Source organism: Giraffa tippelskirchi, chromosome 6 (assembly GCF_054371585.1).
Source record: "Giraffa tippelskirchi isolate mGirTip1 chromosome 6, T2T-mGirTip1v1.2.pri, whole genome shotgun sequence".
Lineage (NCBI taxonomy): Eukaryota > Metazoa > Chordata > Mammalia > Artiodactyla > Giraffidae > Giraffa > Giraffa tippelskirchi.
The window spans coordinates 22,375,156-22,392,189 of NC_137280.1; the positions used below are offsets into that span (position 1 = coordinate 22,375,156).

Consider the following 17,034-nt stretch of genomic DNA (forward strand, 5'->3'; position numbering starts at 1 on the left):
GCTATGATAGGACCAGATTTAAAAGATGACCTGGGGAGATCAATATTTAAATATTTGAAGTAGGCAGTACTGGGAGCATAAACTGAAAAGCCAGAGACGTCTTGATAATCTAATATATAGGCTGAAGTTATGAGGGAAGCAGAAACTATGAGTAAGCAAGCGAGTATACGTGAGGTAGAGAAAAGGCATATAGACAGTGTAAGTGAGGAAACTGTTTGCTGGATAAATGTAGGATGGAAAACAAAGTAGAAACATAAACGGTAGCTGAATCACATTGGTAGAGCTCCAGAGAAAAGAACCATAAAATCTCAGTGTTACTTTTATTTCATCAGATAGGATGTGGGTTCAATCCCTGGGTCAGGAAGATCCCCTGGAGGAAGGCATGGCAACCCACTCCAGTGTTCTTGCCTGGAGAATCCCATGGACCGAACAGCCTGGAGGGCTACAGTCCATAGCGTCACAAAGAGTCGGACACAACTGAAGTGACTTGGTATGTATGCAGGGAAGGATTTCAAAGAGCAAGATCAGTAAACATCAGACTGGATAAATTTCCTCTGGAGAAAGTAGATACTGTTATTTGCATGATTATGTTTTCTTAAACACCAAAATGCTTCTGGAATGCTTGACAATAGAATTGTTCTGCATAAGAGAGACTAGAGAATCCTGGAGGCCAGGGTGCCACCAGGAGAGAGGGATAACAAAGGTGACTCTGAAGAAGATAGATGCCCAAACAGAATTTCAAAGTTGTTAATGGTAGAGTGTGTGTAAACCACTTTACAGAGTGAATTTTTTTTTGGTGAAGTGTTATACAACTATGGGGCTGAGGGGGCAGTTGACATCTGGACTACTCAATATTATTTTCCTGAGAAAGAATTCCAAATGAACTCATAGGAAGAGCACTTGCCAATCAGCAGAAGCCAGAGAGAGATATGAAGGATGGACAGGGTTGGCCTGGTGAAGAGGGGAAGCTCAGGTCACTATTCTAGACAGTGGTGAGAAGTGTTGAACTTGATCATGTCTATGGATCTTGCTGGCTTTGCCTCTTTTTGTGTTCTTGAATATAAGGTCTGAGGCATTTTGATCTCCTTTAGCAGGTAGAGAGAGAAACTTGAGTGGCCTGGGCCAGAGTTTAGTAAGGGGAGTTATTTTTGCAATGCTGTTAGATTTCTGATACAGTGATAAGTAGGGAGGCTGGAACCTGGTTAGGTTATCACACTTCATCCTCTCTCCCCCATGAGAATATTCTGTAAGAAGTATTAAATATGACAGATATTTACAAATTTTAAAGTCAAACAAATTCAAATATACCAATGTAAAGTCTCCAGGAATTGCTAGATCTTCCTTACCATTTGAATTATGAACTGTTTGACCCAAGAAAACATGTGTATGTGCATATATGTGCATAGATACATTTTTTTCTGTATGAAAAATATCCATAGATCCACTTCTATGAGATCAAGAGAATCTGAGACATGCTTCGTTGTTTCTGCATTTGCCCTTTGCACTTAAGGTTTGGTCAAGTGATTTCTTGAACATGTCATTAAAACAGATCTCAAGATAATAATAATGGAGCTATGAAATATAAAATTAAGCAACACAATAAAGTTGGAGTGGGTAGATTGAAAACAAGTTCATAGCATAATGAGCCTTCATTATATGTGGTGGTGGTGTTTGTGGGTAAGTGTGAATGTATTTGTGAGTGTCTAATTCTATGATAAGAGGACATTTAACATTAATTTAGGAGAAATATCTCAGTAATTTACTGAGCTCTTAAATCCTTAGATTCATCTTGCTTCCTCTTGAAAACATTAAATTAACACTAATAGAGACCTTTCCTCCACCCTACTTTCTGGAGAATATCTAAGAGACAGTTCCACAGCTTTTGATGTTACCATCAAAACTCTTTAATTTTAAATGGAATAGTTTCTCTGTTCCCACTGAGTGCTGTCATAAATGAAGTACAACCACTAGAAGGAAAAGTATTAATCAGATCAGTTCAAAGTTGGAACTTAAACGGAATGCTCTAAAAATTGAAACAGTGTGCCCCTAATGTGATAATATGTATTTATAAACAGGGCTTTGTGGTTGATGCCATCAAGCACTTTGCAAGCTCTTGCCAATAATATTATTGCCATAAAAATTGGAGAGTTGATTAGTGGGTCACTTAAAACCGTAATCTTAGCCTTTAGAGGATTTATTTAAATCTAATTTAAAAAGAGTCTTTTAATATTTATTTTTACAGAAGTTTACTTAGAAATTTAAGATTAGAGAATAGTTTCAAACGAGTGCTGCTGAAACTAAAAGAATTTGGATGTATGGCTTTTTTCCAAGGTGGTCGCATTTCCCTCAAGGCCAATTTGTCATTGATGAAACATCTGTCCAAAACCATTCATGTGTGTTTTGAGAACCTAGGATCAATCAAATTCTCTGTTTGGATAGGCAACTATTGTTTTCTAAGTAAAGATGAATGATGATAGGTGAATATATTTTTAGGTTTAACTCTAATGAGGTCTACTTATTTTTCTGTAATTGGAAAAATTTTGTGCTTTTGCCTTATCTCACAATTAAGTTCTTCTTGGAAACTCGGAAAAGGAAACAGTCAAAGGATATTTAGAAGTCTTAGGAGATATTTTATTTTGTGCTGATGGCATTTTCTCATGGAACTGTTTGAATATACTGCCAGCCTGGAACTGGATGTTTATAAAAACAAATCATTGAAGATTTCTCTACGTTGAAACACTTTCTTTTTTGAGGCACACAAAGAATGATGTCATTCTACACTTCAAGAGTCTACATGCTCTGCTTTCTGTCTCCCAGATCTTCTCTTCCTCTTCTCTATTCTAGCCATAGACATGCATGAGGCATGTTGTGTTAACATGTACATGAACTGGAATTTTTAGTATTTGCTGATATAGGATAACTGGTAACTTTAAGTTGAAGTCTCTAGAAAGAGATATACACTGTAGGTTAAGCTTTTCACTTAACCATTTGTTCATTTATTCACTAAGAATTAATTGAACATCTACTCTCAGGCACATTTTATACTATACTATAATTAGGTTTTCAAAGGTCTCTGATAGCAGACTGTGAGAACTTCTATTTCAGTGCCTGGGTTAATAGCCATCAGTTAGAAAAAATGGAAGATTTTTTTTTCTCACTGGGCCTAGTAAAGTGGTAAGAGTGTCGTGTGGTGGTCAGCTACTGCAGTCTTAAGTATGTGGTCTCTGAGATCATATATACATGAGCTCACCTCTCAGTTCCAACTTACCAGCCCACTGACTTTGGGCCAGTCACTAAATCTTCCTGATTCTAGTTATTTTCATCCTTTCTTAGAGGTTACTGTAAGAGCTAAATAAAAAGCAATATAACTAAAGTGATTCTAACATATATTGCATGCTAAATAGATGTTAAGTGTCTCTTTTACATTTCCCTTCATCTTTAAAACATCACTCTTGAATCTTCACTTCCATTTATTTGTTTGACAAGTATGTATATAAAATGTACTAAATGATGGTCATTAATCCAGGCAAGGTTCTCATAGTCCGGGGCTTCCTTGGTGGCACCAGTGGTAAAGAATCTGCCTCCCAATGAAGGAGACATAAGAGACACAGATTCAATCCCTGGGTTGGGAAGATCCAAGCAGGAGGAAATGGCAACCCACTCCAGTATTCTGGCCTGGAAAAATCTCATGGACAGAGGAGCTGGTAGGCTACAGTCCAAGGGGTTGCAAAAAGTCAGACATGACTAAGCACACACACATGCATGCCTTTACCACTGTTAATTAGAAGGAAATTTAATAAAATTCAAAGACAATTCTATGAAAAACATTTCTTTCAATGAAGTAGGCACAATTCTGTGTTCTCTCTAAAACTGAAATGGGAGACAGCAAGGGTGATGACTGTTTTAAAAGTTCTGGCCAATTAAAAAGGATACAAAACATGAATTTAAATATGGGAAAATAAGAAAACATTCTTTTGTAGTTGATATGTTTGGCTACCTAAAAGAATCAAAACATTCAACTAAAAACTATTAAAATTCAGGTGCACTAATTTAAGTAGGTGAATGATGCACATAAATGCCGTGACCATTTTTTTTCTTTAATTCAGTCATTATTTTGTGAAGTTACTATTCTCAATGCTAGAGATATAGCGTAGAACAAGAGACAAAAATCTTGCTCTCACTGAGCTTACATTCTTAAGGAGGCAAATAATAATGTTTATTCTAGTAGTAGTGTATATGTAGTGCTCATGTGTCAGACACTCATTTTTGTTCCTCAGTGTTTTTCTTTCTCTCTGTCACATACACACAATTTTGTTTAACACCCTTATGCTACTGCTACTGCTACTGCTAAGTCACTTCAGTCGTGTCCGACTCTGTGCGACCCCATAGACGGCAGCCCACCAGGCTCCGCCGTCCCTGGGATTCTCCAGGCAAGAACACTGGAGTGGGTTGCCATTTCCTGCTCCAGTGCAGGAAAGTGAAAAGTGAAAGTGAAGTCACTCAGTCACGTCCGACTCTTAGCGACCCCATGGACTGCAGCCTACCAGGCTCCTCCGTCCATGGGATTTGCCAGGCAAGAGTACTGGAGTGGGGTGCCATTGCCTTCTCCACACCCTTATGAGGTAGGTTCTATTATTATCCCCATCTTACAAATGTAGAAAATAGATCATAGAAAGGTAAAGAAGTTGTCCGGGGTCATAACAGTGAGTAATGGAGACAAGTTTCAGATCTAGGCAGTTAATGCTCCTAGTCAGGTTTGATTAACTATATTAAGAAACAGTATAAGGGCATAGAGAGTGGCCGGGGTGCTATTTTACTGAAGGTATTGAAAGAGGCCTTGAGATGAGATGGCATTTAAAAAGAGACCTGATATAAATAATAATTTAGCCATAAAGATATCTTAGGATAACAAGAATTCCAATAAGTGGGAACAGTAGAGGTAAAAGTCTTGTACGTGGAGTAGGCTTGATGTGTCCAAAGTATAGCGAAGAGTTCAGTGTGACTGGAGGACAATGGGAATGAAGTCATTTGGTAAGCTATGGGCTAAAGTGGGATCTTGGACCATGTTTGGACTTTGGGTTATTCTGTTAGAGATGGGAAACAATTAGGAGATTTAAGCATAGCTCTGGTATAATCTAGGCTTCCCTGGTGGCGCAGATGGTAAAGAATCTGCTTGCAATGTGGGAATTGTGGGTTTGATCCCTGGGTCAGGAAGAGCCCTTGGAGAAGGGAATGGCTACTCATGCCAATGTTCTTGCTTAGAGAATTCCATGGACAGAGGAGCCTGGCAGGTTACAGTTCATGGGGTCACACAGAGTTGGACACGACTGAGTGACTAACACTTTCACTTTCTGGTATAATCTAACATTTTAAAAAGGCTCATTCTAATAGCTATGTATAGACTAGACTGTACACTTGCAAGATTGGAAGCAGAGGGGTTATTTAGGAGGCTTTCTACGATTGTTCAGGAAGAAAAGTACTTGGACCAGGTAGTATAAAGTTGGTAGATTTCAGAAGTATTTTGAAAGAAGAACCAATGAGATTTACTGATGTGTGCGTGCTTAATCTCTCAGTCTGTGTCTGATATCTGATAGCTTTTTTTTTTTTAGTTTGTGAAAATAAAGAGGCAAAATGATTCCACAGTTTTTGGCCAGTGTAATCAGATGAATAACTGCTGTTTACTGAGGAGAATATTGGGAGAAAAACATGTTGGGGAAAGGAGAATAAGAAATTTTGTTTTGAACGTTTCATGTTTTACAGTCTCTCCCCACTGAGTCCAAAGTGAGAAGGTAACCATCTGCAAGCCAGGAAGAGAGCCCTCACCAAGAAATGCAAATGCCAGAACCTTGGAATTCCCAGCCTCTAGAACTGTGGAAAGTAAATTTGTTATTCAAATCACCAATCAGTAGCTTTATAGTTTTTGCAGTCTGAGAACACTAATACAGGAGTGGAGGTGTGTAAAATTTTAGAAGCTATATAAAAATATTGTTTTAAAAAGCAGATACGTCACTTGGCTGACAAAGGTCCATACAGTCAAAACTATGGTTTTTCCAGCAGTCATGTACAGATGTGAGGGCTGGACCATAAAGAAGCTGAGCACCAAAAATTTGATGCTTTCGAATTGTGGTGCTGGGGAAGACTCTTGAGAGTCCCTTGAACTGCAAGGACATCAAACCAGTCAATCCTAAAGGAAACCAACTCTGAATATTCATTGGAAGGACTGACGCTGGCTCCAATACTTTAGCCACCTGATGCAAAGAGTGAATTCATTGGAAAAGACCCTGATGCTGGGAAAGATTGAAGGCAAAAGAAGGGGGCAACAGAGGATGAGATGGCTGGATGGCATCACTGACTCAATGGACATGAATTTGAGCAAACTCAGGGAGACAATGAAGGACAGGGCATGCTGCAGTCCATGGGGTCACAAAGAGTCAAACACAACTTAGTACATGAACAACAAATATAAAAATAATAAGGAGAATAGTAGAGCAAATTGACTTGAGATTTGCAGGTAGCAATGAGGGATTAGGTAGGATTTTTATTCATAAATTTCAAGTTGGACTATTAAAGCATGGTTTTGAGTTTTATTCTATGTATATTCAGCTACTTCAGTGCCAAGAAAGCAGTGCTGGATAACTGGCTTTGATATATTTTTATTTATGATAGAGGGAACGTGGGAAAGGGCTTTAGAGTGCTCAGAACCAGAGTAAACATATTGCTTAGAGATCACATCGGTAGTGGTAAAACAATTATAAATAATTTCTAGTGTGAAACATATAAAATCCATTACATCAATTGTACTGAGAGATGTGGGTGTTGGTAATGCGTCACCTTGCCTAAGCTGAACTACATTTCCCTGAATTCCCTTTTTTGTGTATTTCCTATTAAGACTGGACTTCTGGAGACGTTTTTACAGGCTGTCAGGGAGATGGAAGTTAAACAGAGCCATTTTGTAGTTTGCACCTAGTTCTGCTGTCTCAAACCTAGGTGCAGGACAGAATCCACCTTTTCTGAATTCCTTCTTCAACTCTGCCTCTCTTGACTTTCATGAAGAAGGTCACCAACTTTCTGTGCAGGACACCCATCATCAGGATCACAGATGGGTGAGAATTGACATGGGTTATGTTTTTTTCCTCATGGGCTCCAGCTCCTTCTTGTGAATTTCAGCCTGTCTTTGATCTTCCCTAAGCTACTTTCATCTTCTTTTCCCAGCTACCCACCCTCTGGACTTCAAGCTGTAGCATGAGACAAAAGACAGCAGCCTTACAGACATTACTTAGCCAGCTCTCATATTTCCATGAGACCCAATCCTGGCAACAAATTTCTTATATATAGTGGTTCTGCTTGTTTTAAAATACAATTTGTTAAAATCTTTTAAAAAATTTATTGTTTTGGCAGTGCTGCCATGAGGTATGTGGGATCCTATTTCCCCAACCAGGGATTGAACCCACGCCCCCTGCCTTGGAAGTGTAGGGTCTTAACTGTTGGACCACCAGGGGATTCCTCTGATAAAATTCTGATACAAGAGATTATGAAAAAAGGGGGCATATATATTGCAAGCTTCCCAACCCAGGGATCAAACCCAGGTCTCCCACATTGTAGGCGGATTCTCTACCAGCTGAGGCACAAGGGAAGCCCAGGAATACTAGAGTGGGTAAGCTATTCCTTCTCCAGTGGATCTTCCCAACCCAGGAATCGAACCAGGGTCTCCAGCATTGCAGGCGGATTCCTTACCAGCTGAGCTATCAGGGAAGCCTTATATTGTAAGCTGTGGTGTGCTTAGTCGCTCAGTCATGTTTGACTCTTTGTGACCCCATGGGCCATAGCTCGCCAGGCTCCTCTGTCCATGGGGATTCTCCAGGCAAGAATACTGGAGTGGGTTGCCATGCCCTCCTCCAGGGGATCGTCCCAATCCAGGGATCGAACCCGGGTCTCCCGCATTGTAGACGGTTTCTTTAACATCTAAGCCACCATATAGTAAGCTAGAGGGTATCAATTCTCCTTAAATTAATTTATAAATGTAACAGTTCTGATAAAAATTCATGTGGATATGTCTAATAACTTAAAATTTCAGTGAGAATACTCTAAGAATATGACAGAGCATAGAAAGCCACCACCCTAAATCCCTGAGGAGACCCGGTGTGAGAGTATGTATAGAATACAAAGGTAACCAGATTCTATGCCACGCTTGGAAGTATTACGTAGTCATACTATATGAAGCATCTACAGCAAGAAACTATGAACTAGGAAACAAGACTTTCATTTCAGGTGACAGGAATTAAGCAGTATGAAATTATATTTATAGCTTGCATGTATTGGTACTTAATGTGTGAGACACTCATTTTCTAAGTGTGACACACACACATGGAAGCTCATTTAATCATTATAATAGCCCCGTGAAGTAGGTACTGTTATTCCTATTTTTCAGGCAAGAAAATTGAATCACAGAGAGATTAGGACCTTGCTTAGAATCACACCAGAAAATGACAGTAAGGTCACATCAGAGAATAATAGCAGTCAAAATTCCTATCCCAACCAGCCTCTGGCATTTCCTCATTGTGATTTATGCTCGGCTCTTTGAAAATGTCACCATGGAACAGCAAAGGTAAGTGATGGAGAGGACCAGTACCTACAAGGCTTTCTTAAGAGGAAAGCAGCCATCCTTCATCCTCTAACTAACTGAGTACATCTGGCCTGCTGAGGATGGAAAACATCAGCTCCATGAGCAGAGAGCTAAGTAAGAACAACTGACTCAATAATTATTCTTGTGAGTTACTGGGTTGTTGGAACAAGGCTGGCAGAGTGGCCCAGGGATAGACGACTGAGTGAAACATGTTGCAGAACAAGAACCAAGACAAAAGCTTTTTTAACATCCTGATCTTATCAGGAGGGCATTTTAGTGCACACCAACATGAGGACACCCCTTCCTCTCATTATCATGCCGAGGCAGACTGCCTCACTTGACAGATCTGCAATCACAATAGAAATGGAGACAGTTCATGTTGCTCCAGGCCCATATGTAACCATAAGTGTTTACATAGTCAAATGACATGGCAACAACAGTGGCTAGAACATGTTCTGCCTCTGAGGAGTAGGAAATGGTTGTTGGGTGTTTGTGAGGCAGGTAAGGATATGTAAGACGACTATTTTCCTTAAAAGGCCTTGTAAGATTTTTAAGTCTTTATGTGCAAATATTTGAATTTCTATGAAAAGAACTAAACACTATAATAATACTCAATTTTTTACCTATCACATTTCCTAAGAGGCTAAGTAAGCCCAGGATGAAAACATTAAGAAGTGTATGATAGAATGCTCCAGTATTGCTGGTGGCAGAGTTAATTGATATGACCTTTCTAGACAGCAATTTATCAATACGTATGAAGAGTCTTAAGAACCTGATGTCCTCTGAACAGTAATTCCACTCCTGAGAGTCTACAATAATAAAACAATCCTAAATATAAAAGAGAGTTTTCACTCAAAGAAGTTCATGGGATCATCAGTAATAATTGTGAGAAACTAGTAACAAACAATACTCATTAAGGAAAAAATTAAATAAACCGTGGTACATCACTCATTAAAATGTTATACACCACTTAAAATATTAAAAAAGATGATGTAAGAACATGGAAAATGCTCATGGAATAATTCTAAGTTAGAAGAAGACTAGTACATAAAGCTGTATATGTTATTTTTTTAATGCACATATTTTTGTCAAAGGTTTAGAAGATAAAAGACCATAACTGTTTGATTTCCCTCTTTTCATTTTTATTTCTCTGAATTTAAGTCTGTTCATGAATGTTCTGAATTAAAAAATTGAATAAGTTATATGCAACAACAATAGTGTAAACTTAACCATCAGAAAGAAAGAGGAATTGTATATAAACAAGCCTGAGCCCCATAAGCCCACTGTCATCAAGGCCAAAGGAAAGTCCCAGCACTTGGAAAATGTAATAAAATGTTCTGTTGTAGCTGTTAGAGGAATAGCTTTCAAAGTGAGGCTCAAAAGAAAACCTAAAGTAAATCTTCTGGTTATTGCCAGAACTTGGCTTATTTGCAATAAATTGGCTCAAAAACTTTGCTGTGATTAACCTGCATAAAAAAGCTGGAATTTAACTTCAATTTTCAGTTATATTGCATTCAATCTTGGGACTTCCCAGGTGGCTCAGTGGTAAAAGAATCTGCTTGCCAATGCAGCAGGCACAGGAGATGTGGGTTTGATCCCTGGGTTGGGAAGATCCCCTGGAGAAGGAAATGACAACCCACTCCACTATTCTTGCCTGGAGGATCCCATGGTCAGAGGAGCCTGGCAGGCCCCAGTCCATGGAGTTGCAAAGAATTGGACATGACTGAGGGACTGAGCATGCAAGCATGCATCTAATTTGGTTATTTCCCTCACTGTATTGGGAAAGGGTAGGCGTGGAAAAGGGGAAATTCCAAATATGTTTTAGCTCAGACACTCTTCTAAACTATGGCTCTGAGGTGGAATTTGTCATTGGCATGAATGCTTCTGCACTATAAACAGCTTTGAAGGGAGCAGAGGTATGTGTTTGTGTGTGCACCAGGTTTTTTCAGGTTCTCTCATGTTTGTATGTAGTTAGTTAAACTAGGATTCCAGTTAGGAGATGGTAGCTAGGGCTTCTAATTTGTAACCCACTAACACAGTATTATTTTTCTTTTAACATTTCTTCTGAAGGACTGGCTTCTCTTAGTGCATAGCTATTCATAAATGTTTAAAGGCACAATAAATATCATCTCATAGTTACTGCCCTAAAACCTACAAGAAAATAATCCTGGATTTGTGACAACATGAATGGAACTTGAGGGCATTATGCTAAGTGAAATAAGTCTGACAAAGGAAGACAAATGCTGCTATGATATTACTTATACATGGAATCAAAGGGAAAAAAGGAGGAAAAACCCTCACAGATATAGAGAACAGATTGGTGGTTACCAGGGTTAGGGGGTAGGAGGTGGCCGAAATGGGTGGAGGTGGTCAAAAGGTACAAGTTTGTAGTTATAAAATAAATATGTCCTGGGATGTAATGTACAGCCATGGCAACCATAGTTCATAATATTGTACTGTGCACCTGAAAACTGCCAAGAGAGTAGATATTAAAAATTTTCATCAAAAGAAAAAATTGTAGCTCTGTGTGGTGATGGATGTAAAGTAAACTTATTGTGGTACTCATTTTTCAATAGGCACTTATATCAAATCATTATGTCATACATCTAAAACTAATATGTTATATGTCAATTGTATCTCTATAAAACAAAAAATTAGAAAAAAGAAAATAAGTAATACTTTTAGATATATAAATATGAAATACAGAGGGATTCATAAGATAATATATATAATTTTACTTCTGAGGACAAAGTACCTCTTGTCCTTTTTTCCCCAAATGTAACATTATTCTTTTTATTGTAAAAAATATATATATAGCAGGACAGCTCCCTTTATACATTTTGGACATTTGCAAGTTGTAGAAGAAGTAATAGATTTAACATATAACATGTAATAGATCAGGCCACTCCTTTTGGCTCTTCTTGTCTTGCATTCCCAGGAAGATAATTATATTAAAGGAATTTGTCCATTCTGTCTGTGCTGACACTATCTACTATTTTTGTTTTCAAACTCGACTGCTGCCTTCAGCATTGTGCAATGTTTGGCTAGCATTCAGCTTTGGCTGTCAAGACTTTCTTGTATTATACATGATTGCAATAGATTTTGTTATTGATTCCAGGTATGTTTATATGTATTTCTTGTTCTCAGTTTTTTTTTGGAGGTTAATCTGCCTAGCATTGTTCCTTTATTTAAAGAAAGGAATCTAGGAATCCTTGAGAGTTGGGTTCTCAAAATGGGGGAAAAAAACCTGAGTAAAGTCTTTGAAAAGTGAAAACTGATTCAAAGGAAAACCTTTAGTTCTAAAAAATCTCAAATTTAGAAATATACTTATGAACAGTCTCTTTATGTTGTTGCTGAGTATCAGGAGTAAAAGTTAATGTTCACTGACGTTTTTAAATGTACCTAATGGTACATTGTTGTTGCTGCTTAGCAGCTAATTCATGTCTGTCTCTTTTGTGATCACATGAACTCTAGTTCCCTCAGATACTCTGTCCATGGGATTTCCCAGGCAAGAATATTGGAAAGGGTTGCCATTTCCTTTTCCAAAATGGTGTGTTAGCTTCTGAAATTCAAACCAGCTCTATATTTGGCCATAAACAGAAGAGCAGAATGGCAGAAGTGCCAGTATGGTAGCTGGTAGTGTTTTTCTTGGTGAATCAATAAGATGGACAGATGGACACACACAGATTTATCCTGAAAGCTGTTTCAGCCAACCTGGCTTTCATAGGAAGGGCATTTTAATCTTGGTCCCAATAGCCATGTAAATATGTGTGAACCACTGGATAAAGTCTAAACAGTTATTTTTGTCTCCTACTGCTCATTTACAGTTTCTTTAGTTGGAGAAAGCTTTTCTCTATTATAGTGAAACTTAGCACATCACAAAATGTCTGACTCTGTGCAACCCCATGGACTACAGCTGGCCAGGCTCCTTTGTCCATGGGATTCTCCAGGCAAAAATACTGGATTGGGTTGGTGTGCCCTTCTGCAAGTGCTCTTCCTGACTCAGGGATCAAACCCACATCTCTTACATCTAACCTGTATCAGCAGGCAGGTTCTTTACCACTAGTGCCACCCGGGAAGCCTTTAGATCTTATGTTAATTTTGACTGTGCTGTGTCTCTGTTGCTGTGCACAGGTTTTCTCTAGCTGTAGCGAGTAGGGGCTACTCTCGAGTTGTGGTGCTCGGGCTTCTCATTGTGGTGGCTTCCCTTGTTGCATAGCACAGGCTCTAGAGGGTAGGCTCGGTAGTTGTGGCGCATGCTTAGTAGCCCCACGGCATGTGGAATCTTCTCAGACCAGGGATTGAACCAGTGACCCTTGCACTGCAAGGCAGATTCTTAATCCCTGGACCACCAGGGCAGCCCTCCTGTGGGTACCTTAAAGATTGCTGAGTGATCCTTTTCAGTGGCAGCTGTCATGGTGAGTAATGTCTTCCTTCTGCCCTCAGCCCTGGTGCTCTCTTCCATCTTGGTGCTACATCCGCATTGTTCTGTGCCCCAGATCACCTTTTCCCCCACAGGCCTACATCTGGTCCATGGGAATCAAACATTCCTTGGCTTTTACTAGTAGAAGTATAACTCTTTTGCCAACATAGCCCTGTCCTCTCTTTATTTCCCCCAAATAGGCCACTTTATGAGACCACAGAATCCTCCAACTATGGAAAGAATTAGGCCCTCTCCGGGTTCTTGGTGAAGCCCTTACTAGAATTAACTTGAGGGGCACCAAACTCCTCTCCTTCCCCCTGGGATAGTGGAGGGGTCTCAAGCCCAGATTTTTCCCCCGAAACATCCCCCACAAATCTCTTTCATTCTCCTGAACACCGCGACCCCTTTTAATATTCTTGATCTCACTAAATGGCCCAGGAAATGTAGAGCCAGTTTTTGTACATTTCATTTGTGAGTTCTGCCCTTGGTCAACCCCCAGCTGGGGCATGTACTCCTTTTCATATTGTGTTGCCTGGGCCAAAACTTTACTGAACACACCTTTACATTCATGTGACTCCAATCATAGTCATGTTACTTTGATCTTAGCCTAAAATTGACAGATAAAATAGAAGACACACATTTAAATTTGAATTTCAGATAAATAATAATTTTTAGTACATTTATGTCCTATGCACTGTTGGAGACATGTGTAAACTAAAAAACTATGTGTTTATCTGAAATTCAAATTTAACTGGTCATCCTACATTTGCTGAATCCAGCAAAATTTTCTTAACCAAGACTCTTCAAATGAAAATAAAAAAATATTTTGATTAGCATTTCATTATCTGCAGGGTTCTATGCATGAATGTATGTCTTTCATATCCAGTTTAGATAACTTGGTATAAGCTGTGTTAGAGGCATAAAATCTATTCAGCAAATCTATACTGATAGCAGTAGATAGGGTTCTCGTTCTGGGTGTGTTAAGATTTGTCATCATCCTGGCTACTAATTCGTCTTGTAACTACGTACGTGTATTGAATCTTAAGAGTAAAATAAAGTCTGCTTTCCCTTAGCCATGTTGAGACCTAGTTTGGGGAGGGCTATAATATGATGAAACACATTTTAGCACAGGGAATAAGCTGTTTTTTCTGCTATTAAACACTTTTTAACTGCTTGCATTTATCTATTTACTCTTCAACTCATAAATACTTTTATTTATAATGTGTCTTGTAAGGAGTTCAAAATGCATTACAAATGCATCCTATTAAAGCTATCTGATTCCACTGTTGACATTATTAGATACTGTTCTATGATCATGCTCTTAATAATAAACAAAGGGCATAGTGCAAGAAAGCAATTTACCAAAGCAAGGTTTCTCCTCAACCTTTTCAGTTCACATTGTGAGGTTCCTTTAATCACAAGTCTTTGTGAGGAGTCTTTTTGTCAATTCAGTTCAGTTCAGTTGCTCAGTCTGTGTCTGACTCTTTGTGACCCCATGGACTGCAGCATGCCAGGCCTCCCTGTCCATCACCAACTCCCAGAGTTTACTCAGACTCACGTCCATTGAGTCGGTGATGCCATCCAACCATCTCATCCTCTGTTGTCCCCTTCTGTCTTTTTGTAGTTGTACATGTACTTGAGGTCTTGGTTTGGTGCTAGATAGAAAGATCAGTTTACCACACTGAGATTGATGGGTGTGTTTTGAGTTCCTGAGAGGTGTGTGAGAAGACATTTCATGGAAGATGAGATCTTTTCTACTACAAATTCAGAAAATTTTAGCAGAAGATAGTGTGGTAGAAAAAAAAATTATAGAAATTACCTGTGTGATACTTTAAATATATACCAAATATTTCTGATTATAGATGGCAAAATTTATTATCTTCCTTTCATAGCCTGAGAATTTCTGAACTTAAGAAGACGGGGTCTCAATTAAGATTATTCTGTATTTTTAGGAAATGCATAAGATGGAATGAGAGACAACTACCTTAAAAGGAAGCTAATACAGGAAAAAGATACACAAATTATAATCTGGTCATCCTAAATCACAACCAATTTAGCATAAGCTAATGGTATGATGACATTGGAAAAATATTGTTTAGTTTGCAATAATAGAAATATACTGCTGTGACCACCTCTGTGCTCGATTCTAGATGTAATGGAAGATGTATAAGAGCTCACAGCATTTATGTGTAAAAGAGAAGACTTAAATGGACATTCTAGCTACCTTTAAATACACACAATGCACTCTTTTTTTTTTTTTCACATAATGCACTCTTACATAGAAGACAGACAAACTTAGGGTAGTTTCAGAATATAACCAGAACATCAATGAATAGTATTTACCAGTATTCACTTTACAGCCTGTCACTGGCTAACAAATAGAATTACCTAAAAGAGAAATAGAGTGCTCTGTTTGGAATCAAATGGCCAATTGGGAAAGAGTTTTTAAGCTCAAACGATCGCCTTTCAAAAATGTTCCTTAAATAGATAGCTTAAGTTCCTTCTAACTCTATGATATTCTCACAGAACATGAGAATAGTTAACATGTATAGAGTACTTCCCATCACTTCATGGAAATAGAAGGGGAAAAAGTGGAAGCAGTGACAGATTTTATTTTCTTGGGCTCCAAAATCACTACAGACAGTGACTGCAGCCATGAAATTAAAAGATACTTGCTCCTTGGAAGAAAATCTATGACAAACCTAAACAATGTATTAAAAAGTAGAGACATCACTTTGCCCACAAAGGCCTGTATAGTCAAAGCTATGGTTTTCCCAGTAGTCATGCATGGATGTGACAGTTGGACCATAAAGAAGGCTGAATGCTTCAAGAATGGATGCTTTCTAATTGTGGTGCTGAAGACGACGCTTGCTAGTCCCGTGGACAGCAAGGAGACCAAACCAGTCAATCCTAAAGGAAATCAACCCTGAATTCATTGGAAGGACTGATGCGGAAGCTCCAATACTTTGGCCATCTGATGTGAAGAGCTGACTCACTAGAAAATATCCTGATGCTGGGAAAGATTGAGGGCAGGAGGATAAGTGGGCAACAGAGGATGAGATGGTTGGATGTCATCACCGACTCAATGGACATGAGATTGAGCAAATTCTGGGAGACAGTAAAGGACAGGGAAGCCTGGCATGCTGCAGTCCATGGGGTCATAAAGAGTCAGACATGACTTAGTGACTGAACAACAGCAACATAGAGTACTTTCTTTTTTCAGGCATTGTTCTAAGGGCAAGTACTCATTCATTCATAAAATATTAGCTAACTAGTAGGTACCAGGCATTGTTAAATGTCCAGTTCAGTTCAGTTGCTCAGTCATGTCTGACTCTTTGTGACCCCATGCACTGCAGCATGCCAGGCCTCCCTGTCCACTACCAACTCCCAGAGTCTACTCAAACTTATGTCCATTGAGTCAGTGATGCCATCCAACCATCTCATCCTTTGTCATCCCCTTCTCTTCCCGCCTTCAATCTTTCCCAGCATCAGGGTCTTTTCCAATGAGTCAGTTCTTCGCATCAGGTGGCCAAAGTATTGGAGTTTCAGCTTTAGCATCAGTCCTTCCAATGAATATTCAGGACTTATTTCCTTTAGGATGGACTCATTGGATCTCCTTGCAGTCCAAGGGACTCTCAAGAGTCTTCTCCAACACCACAGTTCAAAAGCATACAGTGATATTCTAAATAGCATAAGCACACAATTTATATAGTAAATGAGAAAATGATACATATTAGAGAGAAAAACAGAGTCAGGAAATGGAATGGAGAGTTCTAGGAGAGGTTTCCTGCCTTGAATAGGAAAGGTCTTATTGAGATTACATTTGAATGAAGTTTTGAAGAGGATGAGAGAGAAGCCACATGAATATCTACAGGAGGAATGGTCCATGCAGAGGGAATAGCAAGTGCAAAGGTCCTAAAACAAGACTTACCTTTTTTGTTCTGGAGACCCATGTGTCTGGAGACAAGGTAGCACAGGAGGGAGTCAT

General features: G+C 39.0%; 1 protein-coding gene and 1 long non-coding RNA gene across 2 annotated transcripts in view; one reads left to right on the top strand and one right to left on the bottom strand.

The window, feature by feature from the left end:
• LOC145510101 (uncharacterized) overlaps positions 1–6,469 on the top strand; it is a 33,636-nt gene extending 27,167 nt beyond the window's left edge. Inside the window, exons 6-7 of the long non-coding RNA XR_014056680.1 lie at positions 333–490; positions 5,761–6,469. This is a non-coding gene — a long non-coding RNA (uncharacterized LOC145510101). The remainder of the gene's footprint in view (positions 1–332; positions 491–5,760) is intronic.
• Positions 1–17,034, bottom strand: part of ANGPT1 (angiopoietin 1) — a 797,336-nt gene that overhangs the window by 101,000 nt on the left and 679,302 nt on the right. The window lies entirely within an intron of this gene.